Source organism: Dioscorea cayenensis, chromosome 17, assembly GCF_009730915.1.
Source record: "Dioscorea cayenensis subsp. rotundata cultivar TDr96_F1 chromosome 17, TDr96_F1_v2_PseudoChromosome.rev07_lg8_w22 25.fasta, whole genome shotgun sequence".
Lineage (NCBI taxonomy): Eukaryota > Viridiplantae > Streptophyta > Magnoliopsida > Dioscoreales > Dioscoreaceae > Dioscorea > Dioscorea cayenensis.
Window position 1 is genome coordinate 19,969,320 of NC_052487.1, and position 7,875 is coordinate 19,977,194.

Here is a 7,875-nt window from a genome sequence, read left to right on the forward strand (position 1 = left end):
TTAGAGCAGAGGCCTTGATGGAACCATTTGTTCTTCCTTTTTGTTTCCATTTATTATGAACAATTTTTAGTTTTGTGCCTTTTTCATCTATATTTTATCAGATGTTTGTAAGTTCTTACGGTGTGGGTTTCATGAATTGATATTATGATTGTTTGTGTTTTTCATTTCTTTGTATTTCAATTTCAGCAAACAATGTATTTTTTTTTTTTTTCTATTTTGATAGTGTGGTTTAAACCATACCCTGCCTACTAGGATTATTTTTTTTATTTTTTTATTTTTAAATTTATGCAGCGATTTCAAAGGCAAGAACAAGCTTTTGTTATATGCTGGTAAAACTGTCTTATTTAACTCAAAGTAGAAGCTTTCATTTTATTGTAGTGATTGTGGTACTATGATAGATAATATATTATTTCTGATTATTTTGTTTTATTTATTTATTTATTAATTGATTATTGGCACTTCCTTCGTAACTATGCTGCACTTGGTCTCTAGCCTGCCCTCAGTCTCTCCCTGATCATCATCATTCCCATCATTCTGGACATAAAAAAAGTAAAATACAATTATTAGAGCTAATAATATCATTATTGGATAGCCTAATGGTATGACATTAAAGTGTAAGGGGGAGATCATGGGTTCAAATCTCTCCCCCAACAGTACTGTTCACATTACTGTTCATACACTGTTCATCCGGGATTCCTATACTTATTTCTTACATCGTACATCCCGTCCAGATCTGCTTTTAGATCTGCTTTATATTCATAAAAAAAAAAGGCGCTTGTCGTCTATTATTCAAAAAAAAAATAATAATAATATCACTATTCTCACGTATTTTTATCACAAATAAAGTTTATTTGACTTGATCATAAACAATTATGCAATTTTATAAGGCCATATATAATATATGTGTGTGCGTGTTTTATAGTGTACGTATTATTGGGCCTTGTCTATTTATTTTTTGGTTCTATTGTTTTTTTTAAAAATGCATGCAAAATCTTATAACCTCAAAATTATTTATCATTTATTTTATTTTATTTTATTTTTCTTTCAGCATGCCATTGCCCAGCACAAATATAATTTCTTGAATTTTTTTAAAGATCAATTATTACTATTTTTTAAATAATTATCATCAGAGATAACCTACTAATCTTCTAATATTTAATCTTCATAATTATTATTTTTTTTTTTGAAATAATGTGGATAAACCACAGATTTATTGAATAGGAAAAGACAGTACAAAGTAGGAAACTACTCTCATCAGAGGTGAGGAGAAACGGAATACAGCAAAAGGAAGTAAAAAAACGAGGAAAAAAAAGATCTTTTAAGTTAATTATTTAATATATTTATAATGTTTCTAATAAATTATGTTCAACTCTACTTTTGCTTAAATAAAAATAATCTTAAAAAATTTAATTTAATTTTTTTATAAATTTTAGATTATCAACCAATTTTAACTGATTTTTTTAATTCATATAAATTAATTAAAATAAAAAATTTAAAAAGACTAGAGAAATTAAATACCTGCCAAGCATCATAACAGTGGCCTGAGGATTAGTCCCAGGGGATTCAGGAAACAAAGAGCTGTCCCCCACCCTCAAATTCCTAACCCCAATGACCTTGTAATCCCTGTCCACCACCTTCCCAACAATACACCCTCCATGATAATGCCACATAGTTGTCACACTTCTCTTGCAGAACTCAGGCAATGACTTTGTCTCATTCCCACTTTTCGGTATCAAATTTATATTAGCATTCACACTCATGTTCAACAACATCTCATCTGTGTAACTTAAATTCCCCATCAGCTCAATCATCGGCCTCGTTTTCGCAATCTTCAATAACAAACTAACTCCAGCGACACATCGCCGGAGATCTTCCGGCTAGGCAAAGTAGTTAAAGGTAACGACCGGGTTGCTGGTTACATTGGTGTTAACCAGACTGAGGTTTCCTTTGGAGAGAGGACCTATGATCTTCTTAAAAAGAGAACCTCCTCGAAATACCTCTTTTAACTGCTTTGCATAATAGTCTCACATTGGTTAATTTAAGAAATATAAATCATATTATTTAAAATAGTCTCAATCAATTAATTTAATAAATATAAATGATATTATTCATATAATTTAAAATAAAAATTACCTCCGACATATTGCCATTGTTGACCGTGGCGATGCTGTCATTATTTTGACCAAAGCCACTAATGGTCTCAACATAGAAACCCTTAGTAGTGATGCCTACTACCTGAGCTAGTGTTTGCTTTTGTGGCTCTGGTGTAGGGATTGGGATGTTATTAGATGGATTGTCTGCCATCTCTTTTCCTACATGCTCATTGTTTAGGATCACCGTAATATTCATCTTTCGTAAGTCTTCCTCCTGTCCGACGCCGCTTAGTAATAATAATTGTGGCGATCCAATCGCGCCGGAGGTTAAGACTACTTCACTTTGCTCATCTGGTTTGATAGATGCTTCATGTCGATTGCCATTCTCATCGTTGAAAATCACTCCGATCACTTTGGGGTGTGTACCTGTTTAAATATTTGTTTAGTTTGACAATGCAAAGTTGTTAACCATCACCATCGTCACAACAGACAAGTGATAATACAATTAATTTCCATACCAAAAATTAAAAATTTGACTTTTTTTTCAAAACATAGTTAAAGATTTAGAGAATGTGTGGAGTGCGTTGTCCAAGTTAGCACTAAAATAAAAAATAAAAGAGTAAATTATTTAAATAATTACCATAGTATTTAGATACTCTTATTTAAATTATTAAATTATAAAAAAATTTAATTGGTATCTCAATTTGAGATTCACATTCAATTGAGTCACTAATGCACTCATGCTGTTAATAGCAGACTGATGTAATATAATTAGTTGTGTGGCATACTTTACGCCATATATGCCTCATAATCACAAAATCATATTTACCATGTTAGAATCTCTTTTAACTGAAATAACTGTCATCGTTGTTGAGAGAAATAAGGAAACACACCAACCTTTTGTATCAAAGATGATCTTTTGGACGGTGGCATAAATCAAAACATGAAGGTTGAGGGGGTTGCCTGCGGCCAAGAGATCGGCGGCAGTGTGTCGGAAGCCATTATTATCGAAGATCGAACCGCCAAACTTCGTCCTGTTGATATGTTTATAGGTGTATCCATTGAAGGGAGTGACTCCAACCTCCAAGAGCCCATCCTTCACTGCACTTTGCCATGGCGCCGCTGGCTTCAAGAAGACTATCTTGTCCTCCACCCATTTGTATGACTCGTTCACCAACACTTCATCCCATCCAGCATTTCTTACAAAACTACCGTAAATATAATGTTATTTATAAAATAACTATATAACTATATAATATATTTGAAGCATACTCACAGAATTAATTATGAATAAATAAAATATTATCTTAAATCAATGAGTTTAAATTTTTATGAATATAAGAAAAAAAATTTATTGAAAGAAGTTTATTTCTTTGTAGAATTTCAAAAAAAAAATTCTCTTCCGTCCTTTTAATATACTTATATATCATGTTTAACTATATATATGCTATTAAATCATATTTTAAATCATATAATTGAGAAATTTCCTTTGTAAAAATGATATTTATGTTTCATATCTCTATGTTTATACCATTTAAGATGTATTACACTACATGAAAAATCATAAATCGGCACGGTAAAATTGGCACGGAAAGAGGATTAAAAACCGTGCCAAACTGATTTTTGAGATCTGTATTTAGACTCAAAAATTAACTATGCTTATAAGACTAATCACAAATACATTTTTAGACCGCTTTTTAATATCGTGCCGAACTTTGTCATCTGTTTTGGGCAGCGGTTTTTTACTATTGTGCCAACCATTGCCATCAATGTTTGGCACGGACTTTGATTCTACATTTGGCACTATTTTGACACTGTTTAATTGATTTTATATACTATACTTTTTTTCACGGTATTTGGTACAGTTTTTAATAAAACTTTTTTTGTTACAGTTTTCGGCACGCTTTTGTTTAATCTGTGAAAAAAATAATTTATATGAAATTAATTTAATTTATGTTTTTTTAATTGCATTAGTTAAAAATTTTGAATTACCTAACAAAAATCATCCTATTGAATTAACTTGAATTAACAATACATATAGATGCCCTATATATACATTGGAAATCATGTAGTATAACTATACAAACACTTGTATCAAAACAACATTAAAACTCCATTCCACATGCAACATTAAAATTCAGTATTGCAGCCTTGTTGCTGGGAAACAAACAAGATCCTGATAACATTAGTTGTACAAGATCCTGATAACATTAGTTGTATGTCCTTTTCTTGATCTTATCTGAGGATAGGAAAAAAACACACAAAGGTCCAGATAGGATTAATAAAAAAGAACAAAAATTAAATTAAATAAAAAAAAAGAAACAGGAAGTATTAGGCTTCTCGAGGCTCTCAAAACAACTCAAGGTATTTTTGTGGAGTTGGGGAAGGTGGAAACAAGACACATGAGTGACCTACCCACCTACCACCCTCTTCCGGACTAATTAACCAGAATGTTTTTATTATTACAATAAATGTTTTCCATAAAAGTACCTGAAAAGCATGATGTGTAACTCTCCATACTAGATTGTACTTCCTCGGCTGGAAACAAACAAGAGATAAAATTTGAGAATCAAAACATATTTAAATCCATAAATCTCTATTTCAATACCTGCCTTTAGTAAATTTTGGTTCTGGTTTCTTCAGAATTTCAGTGGAAGATGATTGTCTCAATCAGGCATATAAGGATTTGCAGATATACCTACGGAAGTATAGCTAATCAAATGTATATAAATCATGATAAGATCTACAGTTTTCAATGGCAATAATGCGATTGATATCTACTTTGCTCGGAAGAATTATCAGTTACTTGACTTGAGTGAACAGTTGAATAAGATTGACCACATGCTCCAAATTTATTCAATTATGTGTTTTCTCATTGCTGATGAGGACAATTCATACCGACAGGAACTATTCATCCTGTAAAGGACATCAAACTGTTGAGCCTGGTTTATAGTTAATTCCTCTACAGCAAATAAACAAATGATAAAACATAATGAAAATACATTCAAATCCATAAATCACCATCCTTAACAGCTTTTCTGCCAATTAAACTAAAATGAACAGAGACAGTGGGAGTAATTAGAGCTTAATGAACAACTGGAATTTAAGACAAGAGATTTGAAGTTTAGGAGTACATAGAGATAATATGCAGTGGAAGTGTGCAAACATGTTGTTACTGGCATAAAAATTTGAAATACAGCAGATATACTTATTGACAAGATTCTTACTTTCAAACAAGAAAAATGGAGCCAAGTTTCAAACTTTAAGATTGAAGTCTAGACGAAAAAAATAGCCCATCCATTATGTTTTCAGTAAAGCTAATTAGTATGTGTCATTTTGAGAGTGAATGAAAACCGATGGGTGAACAAAGAGAAATATTTCTTAATGTTGTGAAAATAATGAGTTCCACAAGATTATTTTCTCCACAAGTAAATCATACACTGCTCAATCGCTTACGAGTATTGCATTGAAATGGAAGTATAGCATACTGTAAAATAGCTTTGGAAAAAAGTTATTAGTTTCAGTTCAGTTTCCCCTTTTGTTTTCTAGATAACGTATTATCCATTGAAAACAATCTACTTCCGAAACTCAAAAAATTTAGTTAAAATGGGAAATAGGACTAGCATAATAGATGAAAAATAGACGTAATAATCAAGAAATTGATAATAAGACAAAACAAAAGTAGGCTATAAATAAAAGGCCAACCAAACACCTCCTAAGGGTTTGATCAGAAGAAAATATTTCAAGCATCCCAGCAAGTCATGGGAGGTTTTAAAAAGTGTGCAGCAGTCAAGAGTAGAAGCAGTTATGCTAGGTACTCATTTTCTAATTTTTTGGAGCAGTAGTATGTGAAGAAGCAGTTGTGCTAAATACTAATAGGCCTTATTTGATTACTGCAAAGATGATGAGTAGTTTATTCATTGTAGAATAACAGGACACTGTAAAATACAACACTTATGAGAATATGAGATTAATATCACATACCTGCACAATTCCTTTGCTAGAAACTGAGAGAAAATCCTTGATACCAACTCCAACATTTCTTGCAAAACCCATTAGATTTCCAATAACACCAGCAGAGCCAAATACCTGAAAGCAAAGCACGAATAATCATGCAAGAAAAAGGAAATGCTTATAGTTAGCAAGCTTCTTTGCAATTGACAGATAAAGAAACAGACCAAACCATCATGAGAAAGGTATTTCTAAAGTGCAAACTAGAAGGACTAGTACTATAAACGAAGAATAACAGCATTGCATCCTCCATAAGCAGCATCACCAACAAAACCTCATGGCAGAACATTAAAGAAACCATGGTTAAGTAAACAGGCATCATAAAATGCTAGTATTTTTAGCGTGAGAGAAAGCAAACAGCTATCTGGATCATTAGCTATGCTGGAAAAAGAAGAAGTTCGAAGCTGTTGAGAATAATTCACAGACATGGAGAGTGCACTACATACATGGTTCTTTAATATGAATGTTGGACTTCCAACTCAAATCTGGGCTTTAGAATGAGTTAGAAGTACTTGTTATGCTACAAAACTGAGCTAAGGAGACACTTTTGTAAAACACACCTCTAAGATGGTTGAACTTCTGTTCAAGCAAGTGAAGGTGATATTCTTATTAACTACTATCCTCAGTTAAAGAAACTGATCATTATTCTCAATTGCCTGCCTACAACTCCACCAATTCTAACTGAATGTGTGTTCCATTTAGTTTGTATTTCCAGAACCAGCTTCCACTATCCATCATTTCCTCTTTAATTGGTTCTAGCTTGACAACAAAGCCTGCAGATATAGAACTATTATAGTCTGCAAGAGAGTTCATTAGTCTGCAATAGGCAGGGACTAGTTTTGCATGTTCAAAGTGCCATAGGATATGTTGAATATAAAAAATGCATATCAGTTTCAATCAAAAATTACAGAAAAGTTTTGCTGACCTGAATCACCAGAACTGACATGCATCCGGTGGCCATTTGGCACTTCAAGTACATGATTGCCCTAAAATATCAAGTTAAAATTATAACCCAGAAAAATAATCAAAATGCATTAAATGAATTTCCTGCAAAGTCACCTGTAAGACTACATCGGTAGTGGCACTCATTTATAGCACAGCACACTATGCACACTATTGACAAATAATACAAAAGACGGCAAATATTAAGAGAGGCTTAAAGCACTAACTTCATCTCAAGCTTCCATCCAGAACACAAAAAATCAGAGGAACACAAAGACTAAACAGTCCCTCTACAAAATTTCAATGGCTGGCATGAAATGGATAAACAATATTAATATCACTGTACATGAGTTTGTCTACATTAACAAGAAGGGCGCTGAAACAGATAATGTTCAAAGATTGGCTACTGAACTTTTATGCTCAAACGGTTCACAAGAGTACCTGGACCACAACTCAAGTCAGTGATTAAAATAATAAGCACGCTCCATAAGATCCTAAATAATATTGTTTTTAAGTTTTGCAAATAGATTGCCAGCCTTTTCTTTGGATGTTGCCATCCAGAATAATTTTGTAGAGAAGTTTTAAATTTATGTGAGAACAAAAGTTTCAATAGATTCATGACACGCTTGGATTTGACAGCTATTTAATTTTTTAATTCATGACAACCGTATGGTCTTGTTTAATGAAAAGAAAAAAATAAACTTTTGATTGTCTTCAAGCATATGCTTATTGTAACAAGAACAAGTCCAAGGGGCATGCCTTCTAAGGAGCATAAAAATTTAAATAAAAAAAATACTGTTATAGTATTACTTTTATACAATATTCTACA

The 7,875-nt window shown here is 32.2% G+C and overlaps 1 long non-coding RNA gene and 1 pseudogene across 2 annotated transcripts; both read right to left on the minus strand.

Moving 5' to 3' along the window:
• Window positions 1-335: 335 nt before the first annotated feature.
• LOC120281350 lies at window positions 336-4,604 on the minus strand (annotated as a pseudogene).
• Window positions 4,605-4,868: 264 nt separating this feature from the next.
• LOC120281351 lies at window positions 4,869-7,865 on the minus strand. Of its 2 annotated transcripts, XR_005542544.1 has the most exons (4): window positions 7,164-7,865; window positions 7,030-7,090; window positions 6,078-6,182; window positions 4,869-5,009 (listed from the first exon to the last, which is right to left on the minus strand). It is a non-coding gene; the product is annotated as an uncharacterized LOC120281351 (long non-coding RNA). The 2 variants fall into 2 exon arrangements; XR_005542543.1 differs by having other exon boundaries at window positions 7,030-7,861.
• Between the last annotated feature and the right edge of the window lie 10 nt (window positions 7,866-7,875).